This window comes from Ambystoma mexicanum, chromosome 8, assembly GCF_040938575.1.
Source record: "Ambystoma mexicanum isolate Mex_15411 chromosome 8, UKY_AmexF1_1, whole genome shotgun sequence".
NCBI lineage: Eukaryota > Metazoa > Chordata > Amphibia > Caudata > Ambystomatidae > Ambystoma > Ambystoma mexicanum.
Genome location: NC_090929.1, coordinates 1294145499 through 1294160955, shown reverse-complemented (window position 1 = coordinate 1294160955; position 15457 = coordinate 1294145499). Strand labels below are relative to the sequence as shown.

At 48.5% G+C, this 15457-nt stretch overlaps 1 protein-coding gene across 3 annotated transcripts in view; it reads right to left on the bottom strand.

Annotated features, from left to right (window-relative positions):
• Positions 1-15457, bottom strand: part of CFAP46 (cilia and flagella associated protein 46) — a 2698259-nt gene that overhangs the window by 1572268 nt on the left and 1110534 nt on the right. The window lies entirely within an intron of this gene.

Sequence of the window (15457 nt, the reverse complement as noted above, 5' to 3'; positions counted from 1 at the left end):
GATGGGAGCAAGCTACGTTCATCAGTAAATTATAAAAAACAGTCCTAGTAGTGTCTTGTCAAAATAAAAGTGCCTATACTAATAAACCTATTGCCAATACTTAACTCTAAATACAAATAGCGTGGGAAACAATGTTACAAAAAAGAAAGAAGTGTTCACAAAATGATATTTCAGGATGTTCAGGCCCTTGGCCTCCCTTGCCCACGATTTCAACACGGGACAAGGTGGTACATTCGAGCTTAGCACAGTGTCTGGCTTCTCTAGCACAATAATACAGTTTAATCATTAGCATCAGGGCTTTCCGTGCCCAAGACTCTTTGCCTTTCAAAGTCTCTTCATTCAGAGGGCCTGATGAGACAAACAAACAATACATTATTTTCCACTTTCAGATTATCACAAGTACTCAATTTCTTCGGTGATTGGCTATTCACCTCAGATCCCCTTCAGCCGGGCTCAGATCTTTTCAACACAATGTTCATAAATTATTTATGCATCTAATCTCTCTTAGGGTATTCTTTCTTGGTTGACTCCCCTCAGTCAGGCTCAGATCCCCCTTAGTCATGCTTAGATTTCAGATCGCCCTCAGTTGGGCTCAGATCACGGATCCCCCTCAGTCGGGCTCAAATCCCTTTTAACACAATGTTCATAACTTTACACAAACTTGCTTTAACCAAAACCTTTTAGCTGATCTCCCTCTACTGGGGTCGGACCAACTTTTCATCAACTATCGAAGACTTGAATGTGCTCAAGGTTTTTGCTTGACCTGTTGCAAGACTACTTTGATTTCACAATTATTTATTACTCTTCACATTTGCCAGCTTTCAGCTGAATACCGAACAGAGACTTTTGAATGAGCACCCACGTGGTGCCGGACCACTCGGTCTACGGTATCATATCTTGCCTTCAAAGTTCAAACACTCATCTGCTGGTTAATTGTGTTTGTGTCGATTGCCACATACGCTTCATACAATGTTATCTTCATTTTTCACTATACAATGTTGCCGCTTGCAACCTTAGCTTCAACACACACCAGTCTGGTATCAGTCTCCCCAACTCACTGGCTGTGCTGACTTCACTGGTGCTGCTTTGCTGTAGGAGCCAAGGACAGTACCACGCTGGCAAAGGATTCCCCCACCTTGACTATCGCTGCATGAAAGCCCCAGCTACCTACGATACACAATGCAGGATTCTTCAGCCTTGATTCCTGGTCTTACGTTTCCTATTCTCAAAGGTTCATGAAAGCAACAGTCTTTCGTTTAAAAGGTCAAGGTCACTTACCTCCTTGCAATCCTCTTTGGTCTTGCCATCTTTCACCTTGTATTAAACTGCCATCCTGGAACTGCTGCTTCCTCCTGTGCTTTGCATTGCTCAGAGTGTGCTTTCGTGCTCCACTTTTTCTATCTGTTTGGGGAAGTGTGATGGCAGTCAGGTGTCTGTAATGGTCAGCAATAGCCTGACCCTGCCTGTCCATTGGATTGGGACATGTCAGGTATACGGCTTGGGTGCTAGTCCATTTTCTCTCACAGTGAGCTGTCAGTGAGAACATGTTTGTGTTGGGAAAGGGGAGTGTTTTGAGTTCCTAAGTATCCGACCTGGTAGGATGGGGTAACAGTGTTACAGGGAAGGGGTTACTGCATCTCGCCATCCGGTGTCCCACTTCCACTCCCTGAGTAACCCTCACACAGGTGATCCTCCCGCACTTCTCCACCCCAGGAACTGGATTTAAAAGCGATGGCCATGTAGTGGCCACCTTGATGACAGATCCCCGGGGACTAGCGGGTGAGACACCTTCAGGTTTCTCACAGGTGGAGGATAAAACAACGGAAGTATGTTTTTTTGACTTAAATGGAAAATGTGTGGTAAAATAAAGTAGGTTTAACCTTAAGGACCCCTCTATCCTTGAAGAAGACTGGGTAAGGAGGCTTGCAGGACAAGGCTTCAAGTTCACTCACCCTACGGGCTGATTGAAGAGCAACCAAAATGATGGTTTTCAGAGTTAGTAATCTTAGAGGTGTTGGGATGGAAATGAGCCTATCCCACCCCTCGAGACGCTTCCAAATTAGATGAACACCATACAAGGTAATATATCGTACAAGGGGGGAGCAATCCACATCATTGGGTCACATATAAGGGCCCTGCAGCCCTTAGACATAGATGCATGGCACTAGAAGAATTCATAGCCCTCGACTCCATCTTGCATTAGGCCCGGAGGGATAAGCTGCAGGCTCGCGCTGTTCGTAGTCCTGGTTCACAAAGCCCAATTTCTGCATAACACACTGGCTGTGCAAGAGCTCTGTTGCCATGGAAGTCCATTCCCCCCTCATCCCTTCACTGTTGTGAATATTTAGTATCTTTCAATGGAATGCGTCCTGCAAGAACGTGAGACAACACCAGACGCCAGGCTGTGCCCATCCATCTCCACTAAACTGCCATTAGGCCTCTAATCCCCACCCAGCCAGGCAAGAGCCAGCCCCACACCATGGACTTGACACCCACAGATTTGCATTCCTTGGTAAGCATGCGACCCCCAGGTCCCAACCCCATTAAAAAGCCACCCAAGATCTAAGCAGATGCAGCTCTATTTCTCCCTAGTGACCAAACATATACCTTGTAACACGAGGTACCAGGAAGAATACATTAAAGATCAAACCCCAGGGGGAAGACCTTGAGTGCAGGAACTGCGGTATCAATGAAACCTTGAAGGTGTGGGTCGGCATAACTGTATTTTATCCTCCATTCCCCCTGGCACCATTTCCTGTGCCATTCAGGTGCCATCCACAATGAGTTAATATTCAGGCTGTGTTTAGTTTCCCAGCTGACCCACGTGCATCCTGATCGATGGAGAAGAACCAACCAATTGTAGCCTGGCATTCCCTATGGAGCAGGCCCATGTTGGGTCCCACCAATCAGTGGCACCAATTTGTACTGTGTACAATGAAGCGATTTGCCGTCTTTAACAGTTGTTTGCATCTGGACTGATCATAGCGCTCTCGAGCAGCAGAGTCATTTGCTGATATTTGTATTTTGTACAATTAATCCTTGTTACCCTTGCAATGCTATCTGATGGCCTATTTCCCTAGACGGTTGTCTTTTTTATTGAGTGTGCACAAAAAGGGACATGCTTTCATTTGGTGACCCCTATGATGTGATTCCATAGCTCCCGTGCTTGCAGAGGTATCCAGGCGGCCTTTCCGGAAGGGCCGTGCCCACCTACAGTGACTAAGCCCCAAAACGTGTACGCAGCCGAAGTGGCCGTTGCGGGTGCCATCTTTGCAGAGTTCCCACCTGCTCATTGAAGCGGGATACGGCCCCAGGGAGAGGGCCAGGCCTGTTGTGGATTGCCTGTGAACTGAGGCTTTCGGAAGAACATGAACACGTGAGTATAGCCTGCAAGGAATAACAATATTTGGGCTTGGGTATAGAGCAGTATGAAAGGGGTGAACGTGCGGTGAATGGAAGTAGAAGTACAGTTTGCCTTGTTGATTGAAGAAGTTTTTTTCGTGGGCATTTTTATTCATTTTATTTTTTGAGATATATTAAGGATAAGGAAAAGAGGAGCAAGAGAGCTACCCTGAGTGAGGGGAGAAGGTGGCAGCCACAGAGCACTGCCCCGACCACTGCAGAAAAGAAATATAAGAGAAAATGTAGGAGCTCCATACAATTAGAGGGTTTGGGAAAAGTAGTGGTTGTTATTTTAGCATATTTTTCCAATGTACGGAGGAGGCAGAGGAGGGGCGTCTACGGTTTGAATGGAGGAATGCTTCTGGAGGGCGTGTAGGAAGTGAATGAAGATGCTCTGGGGGGAAAAGGTGACATTGATGTTTTTATTGTGAACATTTCTTGACAGTATAGACTTGTAGTATGGAGATGATTATAGTTTGCATTTTTTAAGGGGTATCAGATGAATTTTGTTTGTGGGCTGACAGTGGGATAACTGCACAAATGTATTTCTCACACACCACATTGACTGACGATAGCCATGGGGACGGACACACCTCTAGTCGATATATGTAAAGCCCTGCCCCTGTACTTTGACAAAATCAAGAAGTATCATAACCAATGTTTGACGGAGACCAAGAGAGAGGGAATGCCCCACTCCTGGCCAGAGGGGAGGCTCTTTCGACAAATATGCCCTAGATCACATGTCCACATCCTTAACTGCAAGGTATAAGGGGAGACCATTATAGAATAAAAGGGAGATATTGGACCTCTGGAGAATGTTCGAAGAAACAGAGGCTGCGGAGGGGATAGATGAGTACAGAAGAGAGTGTGACAAGTGGGGAAACTAAGTAGAGGATTTATCCGATCACCTGGCGACCAGCACAGGGATCTATTAACCCGACATAGGTGTCTGGGGGCAATATAACAGCCAGTTCAAGTATGGCCTCACCCCCACCATATACTGCACCCCCGAGGTATCCACACATACATGGGTGAGAGTTAGGGACCTTGAAGTGGCATTGGCCACTACATGTATGGAATTAGCTAGGTAAAGAGCAGCATGTAAATCTGCATGGGCAGTAGAAGTCCCAATGTTGCGCCCAGGAACACCCCGCAGCCACCCGGGGATGGAAGGAAATCAGGTGACTTCCTATTCAGAATTGACAGTGCCCCCATACGGCCGTTAATGTATTGTGAGAGGGGGAAACAGATTGCATAGGGTACGAGAATGTGGGGTCCTGACAAGATGAGGAATATTGGAGCGAATTTGATCTTACTGATGAGGATACAAAGGGAGGAGCTGAGCAGGCACCCACAACCACTCTAAGATTAGAAAGCCTATGGGACGGAAGATTGAGGGAAAGGTTTGGTAGGATAGCATTGGCAAAGAAAAAGGGAAGCGTTGTCAAAAGTGGGAAAGGGAGGACGGAATTACAAATGCCCTTAATACATAAAGGTGCAGGGCGACCCCACTACACCCCCTTGGGGCAAATAGACAATAACAACCTCCTCAAGGCGGTCCCACCAGTCACCACGGGCACGGGAAAATTAATCTATGCCTTTGAAAAACACACCGCAGGGGTGCCCCTCACCATAGGAGATATTAAAAGCTTGCTCGTGGCGGCAGTGGGAGATCAGCAGAGACAGTGTGCATCAAAGCGGGGCACCGGGGAGTGACACTGAGCAACGATGGCCATGATGGAGCATTATTTAACTGAATTAGGGCACGGTATGGGATGCGCTGCGACGCACGTTCCCGAACACCCCGGATTTACAAATTAATGCTATGCACAATGGGGGATGAGGAAGACGCTGCACAGTACATTCTTAGGGTTCAGGAGCTGTGGAGAGCAGAAACGGACAGCGCCTGGGACCAATTAACAACTTTATTTTACTTTATTGTGAAAAGGGGCTTGCCCAAGGAGGTGCAGAAAGCACTCAATAAGATAGCTTGGGTAGAAGCAAAGGGATGGCCTGAGATTCAAAGCATCATAGTACACCATTGTAGAATGATCAAAGAGTGCACAAAAGAAACTATTCAGAGATGGCAGGTGGAGGAAGTGAAACTAGTTCTAAATAAACTAGTGAAAGTAGAAGCAGTATCAGTAGCACTGCCCCCAGAACAGATGGGAGAAGAAGGGTGTGCCTCTGTTGTCACACAGGCAAGGATGGCAGCGGTATGGGTAAACAATAGACAAGAACACTGGGGAGGAAGCCAGCACTTTTCAGGACACCTGTGGCAAGGAAGGTCGTAACAAGGATGAGGTGGATTACGAGGGCAGAGAGGCTGGGGATTCGGCGGTCAAGGACCAAGGGCTGGCTGACCAGGATAGTGTTGGTCGTGCGGGAGGTGGGGGCACTTCTCGAAAGAATGTTGCAGCAGACAGGGAGGGAACTATAATTACAATTAGCAACTTTATGGGTACCCCCACCCAGAAAGCCGACAAGGGCCCATTCAGAGAATGTCCCTAATCTGGCCAGAAATACATCAGGCATATACGCAGTTACCTCCCCAAACCCACAGACCCTACCACCCACCACACCAGCAGCAGGCAATGCAGCAACACGCTGCCCGTCCCAACCAACAAGCAACGGGAAACAGACAGCCCTTCGCCACTGCACCCAACGGAGCTACAGCCCCATACCAGGGTGTAATGGTAGTGGGGGGAGGCCTTCTCATTCCCGGGGACTGACACATCCCCTGATTAGGACAGCCCACAGAGAGCAGTTGTGTGTCCAGCACTGTCAATGCCCTTAGATCCAGAAGAGGAACCACTGGTGGGGGCAGAGATAGGAAATAAGCAATTAATCTTTATGGTGGACTCAGGTGCAGAGAAGTCGTGCATTAATGAAGGCAACTTCCCGTTATCAGGAAAGACTCTCGACACACAGGGATTCTTTGGGGCTGTAGTAATGGTTCCATACACAAGAGACATAGATGTCAAAGTGGGAGGGAAGGTTGTACAAGCACCCCTCCTATATTCTGAAAGTTCCCCCGTCAACCTACTGCCCAGGGACCTGCTTAGCAAACTGAACATGACAATATCATTCACAGACAGAGGGATTGGCTGCGCCACCCCTGGCATGTGCTCCATCCGAGCAATGCTGGTGATACATGTTGTGGCCAGTAAGATGGTAGTAAGGGGAATACCAGTCAACCCAGACATGTTTGTTTATGGTATCAGAGTGCTTGCCCGCGCTGTCCCCCAAATTACCACGAAAGAGTGGAGAGTGCCTGCATATTTAATTTTTTGACCTGAGGCACTTCCCAAAGTGGTTGCTGGTACAATCTTGTCATTAGATCTGGAAGGGCTGCTTTTGTCAGCCAGGAGGATTTTAGTGCTAGGAACTGACCCTCACGGGTGCCAATGGCGCACAGTGTTGTGTATTGACCCCAATGTACGAGAAATAACAAAGAGCTTTGTGAGGATGACAATAATGATGGAGAAATAATCCTTGAGATTTGTATACCCTGTGACATCATGGTGCAATACAGAAAAGTGCAGAGCCCCTCTCAGCGATTGTTAGTGGGCCTCCCCCTTCTGTGAAAGTGAATTGCAGCACGTCCCACCACATTTGTGGAGCACAAACATCCATGATGTTGAGAGAGGTGACACCAGTAAGGATAACCCTCAAACCAGGTGCCATACTCCCACGGGTCCAACAGTACCCCCTTTCCAAAGAATGTTACGCACACCTTGTCTCCGCGGGGACGTTGGGCGCTGGTGCATGGCAGGTCTGATTCCCTGGTTTGAAGCGCCGCACGTGCTTTGTTCCCTGGGCTGGCCTTGGGCCAGCTCCTATGATAGGGGAAAGGGTGGTGAGCGAGACTGTCTGTGCCTGCCACCTGTGCCCCCCCACCCGGTTCCTTCCACACGTTTTCCCCACTCGAGGGTGCTCTCACCTTGTATATTTGGTTGGTGGGCTCTCCTTTCTGCTTAGTCTCAGCAGGGACGCAATGTTCTGTAGGATCCAGTTACTTCACACACCCTTGATCGTGTTGCTTGTGTTGCTCTGCTTGTTATTGTCTGTGTAATCCGTTGTATTGTATGTTGTCCAGGTCCAGTTATCTGTGTCGTCCTTTGCTGCGTGTCGCAGTCCATGCTCTTTTCACTGTTGTGGCTCGTGTCGCTGTTGTGGCACTAAGCCCACCTTGGTGTGCGTTGGTTTGGTGCAACGTGTGTGAGTGACGGAGCCAGTGGGCCAGGGTGGCTCAGGTGCAGTTTGCGTGATCTAACCTGTTCTTTCTATCTCTTTTCCAGGTACCTGTGAGCCGACGTGATGAATGAATCCGATCAATGGCGAGTAATGCGTGGTGGTGACAGAGCGCGATGAATGCGCTCAGCGATTCACCTTGTTTTCCTTCTAATGCTTCTGCAGGTGCCGGCGACTGATGAAAGCTGGAGTCCTCGTCGAACAACCGGGACGTTTCTGGAGGCACAGGTAAGTCAGAGCAGGTGAGTATGCGAGGCCCGATGGTCTCCGGCTTTTCTTTGCAGGTTTGTGGAAGATTGCTGGTAGGTGTTCCTCGGAGAGCATTACGCTGCCAACTGCAGAATAACGCAAATCATGCCTTAGGGCTTGGGTGGGGCTTACATAGCCAATCACACCCTGTTCCCTGCCACTCCCATGATTGCAGACTAATGCAAAAGCTAATGGCTCAGAACCACGCCCTTAACTGCAATTAGCACAGAAGTCAATCATTCAGTGGCAGACTGACTACACCTATGCTTTCCTTGGGGTTAGCTCCATGAGCCCGGTGCCAAAGGAGCCAGGACTGCGCCATGGTGGCTCTCCTTTGAGGCTTGATCCAGTCCGGGCCCTTAATGTGCCCCATTGTTCCCACTGCTGTTGGGCTGGGGCGATCTGGTCTGCTCATCGTGAAAGTAACCCCCCCCCCACCGTGGAGCATGAACTTGTTCGTTGGTTTCCCATGTTCTATCTTGGGGTCTGTATCCTTTCAAGTCCACGAGGTAGTACAATGTGGACTTTGTTACCGTGGAATCCAGGATGTCCTTGACCTCGAATTCAGGTTTGCCATCCACAACCACCAGAGCTGGTGATGGTGTAATCCTTGTCCCTGGTGGCACAGGCTTTAGAAGTGAAATGTGGAACACCGGGTGGATGTGCATGTTGGAGGGTAGGGATAGTTTCATAGCAACAGGATTGATGATGGCCTCAATAGTATATGGGCCCATGTACCGTGGATGAAATTTCTTTGGTCCCTTCAGGGGTAGTGCTTAGATGCATACCGCATCCCCGACCTGGTAAACTGGAGCTTTCTTTCGATGTTGGTCAGAAAACGTCTTTTGTCTTTCCTTGGCCTTGACAAGGTGTTCAGTTGCTTCCTTGAAAACCAGAGTGATCGTGGAGTGCAATGTAGTTACTGCTAGCATCTCCAGTGTATCAGTTGGATTGAAAACAGATGTCTGTGTGTGTCGCCTGTGCACAGTGTAGAAAGGGGTCTGTTCGGTGCTGGTATGGATCGAATTGTTGTATGTGTATTCTGCTATCCACAGCACGTCTTTCCAGGAGACTTCCGTTTGGTGCAGCATGCACCTCAGGTATTGCTCCAGCATCTGGTTTGTCCATTCAGTTTGGCCATCGGTCTGGGGGTGATGGCTTGTAGATAGACGACCGTAGATTGATGCGAGTTTGCAGCTTTTTCTCCAGAACTTGGAAACAAACTGGCTGCTTTGGTCTGATATCAGAATCGATGGGAATCCGTGTAAGCGAACAACTTGCTCCAGAAACACCCTTGCCATGGTGCACGCAGTCAGCGGGCCTTTTAGTGGGATGAACATTGTGTTGTAGCCCTTGTGGGGAGGCAGGTCCGTGATACAGTTGAGCAACAGCGTGTGCCAGGGTGTAGGAGGTATAGCCAGGGGACGAAGCAGACCCCCAGGTCTTTGTTTTTGGGATTTGTTCTGTGCACAGATCTCGCAAGTTAACACGTATTGGGCCACATCCCTCCGCCAGGTTGGCCACCAGTAGTTACTCTTAATTTTGGCCATCGTCTTGGCGATTCCTGGATGTCCCTCTATTAGCGAGTCATGGTAGCTACCGATGACTTGGTGTTGCAGTCTTTTGTTTGGGATGTAGAGACGTCCCTGGTAATAAGGGAGCCCTTCCGTGATCATATTGTTTTGTCGATTCATCACTCAGGCTTGTTGTGCTTCCTGGTTCATAAGGCGTTGAACTTCGGCTTGCAGGTCATCCAGTGGTGAAGCAGTGACAAGAGCATCCACAATCCTTTCTTCCGGGATGATAGCTATGGGGGCTGGTACTGCGTATGCATCTTCGCCCTCACCCATGCGGGACAGTGCATTTGCTTTTCCATTGCGCACCCCTGGCCGGAACTTGATCACGTAGTCGTATTTCGCTAAAAAGAGGGCCCAGCGAAGAGCTGATGAGAAGACTGCGTTTTGGCTGATTTCAAGAATTGCAGATTGCGATGGTCTGTAATCACTGTGACCGTGTGCCTGGCTCCCAGGAGATAGTGTCTCCAAGCCCTGAACGCCGCTTTGATGGCCAGGAGTTCCTTGTCAGTGACTGCATAGTTCAGTTCTGTTGCTGAGAACTTGCTCAGTTTCTACCACATATGGGAGATCTGTCATGATCTCTGCTTCCAAAAGATCAGGACTTGCCCGACTCCCTTGGAAGCAGACCCATAACCCCGGTTCCGAGTGCCAGCCAGTCCCAATTGGGACCTTTTGGACCCTGTCCTGGCGCCAGTGGCACCAGGCTCATAAAGATGCCCAGTCCCAGCACTGGAAGCGCCGGGCTCATAATGCTTGGGTGGACTTACCTGCAGCAGACCATGCTGCTTACTTACCTGCCAGTTGAACCCCTGATCCTCTTCTGTTTGGGACTACTTTTCCTGTTGGGTGGGGCAGGAGCCACTCCCTAGGTTCAGAACACTGGAACTCTTCTGGAAAGCAGGAACTCTTTTCTTACCTAGGCGTGGCTGTGGAAGGAGACACCTAAGCACTACAGGAGGCTATTTAAACCACACCCGATGGATGAATCTTGCTTTGTGTTATTCTGCATTCTCTGCAGCAGAACGCTCATCGTGTCTTCTGCTTCTGATCCTGGGCCTAAGGGAACAAAGGCTTACCATCCTGGAATCCAGTCTTCAGCAGCACCTGTAAAGACAAAGAAAGAACAGGTTAGCACTACGGTCTTCAGTGGCAGCGCATCTCTTAACTGGTCCATCGGCTGTCACCAACGCCTCGCGCTGCATTCCGGCATCTGAAAGACAAAGGCTTACCTACTCTTCGCATGCTCCGGAGGTCTTCGCACTGCATTCCGGCATCTGAAAGACAAAAGCTTACCAGCTCTTCGCACGCTCCGGAGGCCTTCGGCGCTGCATCCCGCATCTGAAAGACAAAAGAAGGTGCGTTTAAAGACATTGGGCAACTTTATTACTCACGTGCCATTACTCCTTCCCACGCCGAATCCAGTGGGTATTCCAGCACCCTTCAGCTTCTCTAAAGCTCCGAACTTGTACCTGCAAGATAAAAGGGACAGTTAGTGCGCCTCTTGAAGCAGGCTACAAGCGCTTACTTACGTGCTTCCAGGCGCTTCTATTCCTCACGCGGGTTCGATCCTCAACTCTCATCAGCCCGCCATCCGCTATCGCCGGAACCCTGCAAAACAAGAGATATCATTACAAAAGACTTTTAAGACATTTGAAGTGCCCAGAACTTACCGTTCGTGCAGTTAACGACGGACAGCAGTCCTCTGAGGTCAAGAGGCCTGCACCCTTATCCAGTGAAGAAACTGGTTACGGCACCCTGCCCCGAGGCAGATGGAGAGCTCGGCGTTCACTTACCTAAGGTGAGGGCGTTAACCTTTGGGGTTCTACAGGAGAAGAGAAAGGGAAGAGGAGAGAGGCACCCAATAACCCCAGTTCATTAATCCCATATTTTCTATCTGCAGACATCTTACTCTTCGAGTCAGACATACAGTGCACAGAGGTCCAGCCCAAAGAGCCAACCGTGTGTTACACATCACCTTTGAAGATACGGCATTCACCCAGTCAAGACCGGCGCCTCTGCGGGAATCAGGTGAGCGTTACAGATCGGGCCGAGGGTGTTGCAGAACGGGGGCTGTGGTAAATTTTCGATTCAGCTCCTGGAAGGCCTCTTCTGCCTCTGTGGAGCAACTAAAGAGTGTGTTCTTCCAAAGTAGCGAAGTAATTGAATGGACGATCTGGGAATACCCTTGGTATACACCATCGGTAGAAGTTCGCGAAACTGAAGACGCTCTGAGCTCCTTTCACAGATGTTGGTCATGGCCAGTTTAGAATGGCGTCCACTTTGCGGGTGTCCATTTGAATGCCACACGGGGTGAGGATGAAACCCAAACACCCGACTTCGGTAACGTAGAATGAGCATTTTTCAAGCTTGGCATACAGATGTGCTGCCAGAATTTTTGGAAGACCGCTGGGACGTAGGCGATATGATCTTGCCTTGAAGTTGAGTAGATCAGGATATCGTCAATGTATACTAAAGCACAGATATCGAGCAACTCATGGAGCACATGGTTCATAAAGAACTGAAACGCTGCTGGGGCGTTGCATAGCCCAAACGGCATGACCTGGTACTCGTACAGACCATACTTTGTACGGAAGGCAGTCTTCCATTCGTCTTCCTTTTTAACCCTTACCAGGTGGTAGGCCTCTCTAAGGTCTAGCATGGTGGAGAGCTGGACATCCTTGACCTGGTCTAAGAGTTCTGGGATGAGTGGCAAGGGGTATCAGTTCTTTACCGTGATCTGGTTCAGGGATCTGTAATCTATGCAGTTCTTCACGTCTCCTTCCTTTTTGAGCACAAAAAAAGGGGGCAAGGCTGCGGGCGACTTGGACGGGCGGATGTTAGGGAGAATTCTCCAGAATGGCTAATTTCCCTTACCTACTGAGTCCCTCAGCAGCTTTGCTGGATTTCTAGGATTTATTTTTTCACCTGGTAAGAGTGTGAGTCTTTTTTCCCACTCTTACATGTGTTTTGCTATGTGTGTTTAATATTTTTGTGTTCATAGACTGTGGAGCCTCACCTACTCCACAGGCATCATCTTTTTACTGGTATGGCAACCAATCTAAACTCTATACCTAATTATAATGCTAAATGGTCTTTTTATCATCTGCTATCTAGATGACTTTAATGTTACCACACATGGAATGTGAACTATTTTTACCTCTTATACTCCTTGGATACTCATTGCATTTATATATTTGTATTTAACGCCTGATACCTCATTGAATACTCTGATCATATGCAAAAGAGCCATATCTTCTTTACTTAGCTCCACATTCATAAGACACCGAAAATGGGACACTATCACACGCCATTGCAGCAGTACATGAACTCAGGGTGAAGATGAAAAAAGAAGCTGGGGTGCAAGAAGAGGATTGGTTCACAATGGCCTTCAGTTGGGTTCCATCATGGCTCAGGACATTGATAATAATACTGGTCCCCATCTTCGTGGTCATCTTGGTGATCTTTTGCACATGCCAACTGAGTCTCTCTTGTGTTGTGCCAAAGCTGTGTCCAATGTGCAATGATGATGGTGACAATTGGGAGAGCTAATTGTAAGGTACCCTGTGATGCAAAAGAAGTAGAAATCCAAACTGAGCAAAATGATGGCCCGCTCACTGCATGGTCCCCCCTCCCTCTTGGGGACGTAGTTGACAACTTGTACCACACCACTATTATACCTCCCCCTGATCCCAAAAAACTATACGTAGTAATGGGTAGATTTGGCACGCGATGGGGATGCATATACATGACCTGTAGAACAGTATGCGCAGTGTAGGGAAAGTTTAGGGCATGTATGCAGGGAATGGATGCCCATATAGTGAACATCCACATGGGATGAAGCAGAGAGGTGTTCAAATGAGCAGAGGTATGTGGGGGAGAATTTGTTACTGTAGAGGTAATTAAAGGGGGAATGTTGGGGTGGAAATGAGCCGATCCCACCCCCCTAGGAGCTTCCAAATAAGATGAACACCATATGAGGTAATACAACATACAAGGGGGAGCAATCCTTATTATTGGGTTGCATATAAGGGCTCTGCAAGGCTTAGACATATATGCATGGCACTAGAAAAGTTCATAGCCGTCGACTCCATTTTGTATTAGGCCCGGAGGGATAAACTGCAGGCTCGCGCTGTTCCCATTACTGGTTCACAAGGCCCAATTTCTGCATAACACACTGGCTCCGCAAGAGCTCTGTTCCCACGAAAGTCCACTTTCCCCTCATCCCATCAGTGTGCAAATATTTAGTATCTTTCAATGGAATGCGTCCTGCAAGAGTGTGAGACAACACCAGACTCCGCGCTGCGTCCATCCATCTCCACCAAACTGCCATTAGGCCTCTAACCCCCCACCCAGCCAGGCCAGAGCCAGCTCTACACCACTGACTCAACCCCCGCACCTTTGCATTCTTTGGTAAGCATGCCACCCCCAGGTCCCAGCCCCCATTAAACATCTACCTAAGATCTAAGCAGGCACAGCTCTATTTCTCCCTAGTGACAATACATATCCCTTGTTACACAAGGTACCAAGAAGAATACATTAAAGATCAAACCCCAGAGGGAAGACCTTGAGTGTGGGAACTGCGGTATAAATGAAACCTTGAATGTGTGGGTCAGCATAACTCGATTTTATCCTCCCTTCCCCCTGGCACCATTTCCTGTGCCGTCCAGGTGCCTACAAAATGAGTTAATATTCAGGCTTAGTGTGTTTAGTTTAGATAGAAACATTGTCTAAATGTGCGACTCGAATTTCACCGCGAGGATGAGCCCAGCTGACCCACGTGCATCCTGATCGACAGAGAAGAACTAACCAATTGTAGCCTGGCATCCCTTATGGAGCAGGCCCATGTGTAGGGTCCCATCAATTGGTGGCACCAATTTGTACTGTATATAATAATGCAATTTGCCTTCTGGACTGGTCAGAGCGCTCTCGAGCAGCAGAATCCTTTGCTGATATTTGTATTCTGTACAATTAAACCTTGTTATCCTTGCAGCGCTATCTCCTGGCCTATTTCCCTAGCGGGTTGTCTTTATTGTGGAGTGTGCGCAAAAAGGGACATGCCTTCAGAGGGCAGGAATGAATAGGCTCGAATGGAGCACACATGCGAATTTCACAACCAAATTCAGATCCCAAACCGGAACTGGAAATGGGATCGGAGGGAATACATTTGTCAATCCCTTAAGAAATTATATCACTAGTGGTATTTTGAAGAACGATACCACTTCAGGGGAGCGTTTAAAAATACCCTTTAATTGTGCCAACCTGGAGCCCCATATTAACCAGGTATAACAAGAATGATAACACCATAGGTGTGCTGCATATAGAAGGGTCCACATTCCTATCCCTACAGCAGCTGAAGAACTTGTTCCAATGATAGCAGTATAAGGATTTTGTTGCTGGCCTTCTGGCCAAAAGCAAAATCTACATTACTATGTGTGGGGGGGGGGGTCTCAATCCTTATATATCAACTTCTCAGAAACCATGCATTAAGGTTGAGTGTATTGACCTGTGGATGGAGAACCCGGCCTTCCTCTCGCAAGAGAAGGTCATCTCTTTGTGGCACACCTATTGGAGGGCAGATGGACATGTCCAGAAGGTCAGAGTACCACGTCCTCCTGACCCAATCCTGAGCAATTAGGATCATGGCTTTCCCGACCTTTCTCAACCTCCTGATCACTTGAGGAATGACAGGGACTGGGGGAAATACGCACAGCAGTGGATATTCCCATTCCACTACAAACGGGACCACTAGGGCTCCTCTTGGGGGAAATTTACGTTAGCAGAATTGTTCACACTTCCGGTTGACACTGATAGCAAACAGATCCATTTGAGGGGTTCCCCAAAGGGTGAAGGCATCAAAGGACTTTCTGAGCTAGTTCCCACTCGTGGGAGACTGTGCTCTGCCTGCTCAAAGCGTCCGCCGCTGTGTTCTCCTCTCTGGCTAGATGAACTACTGATCAGGAGATTCCTTCTTGATT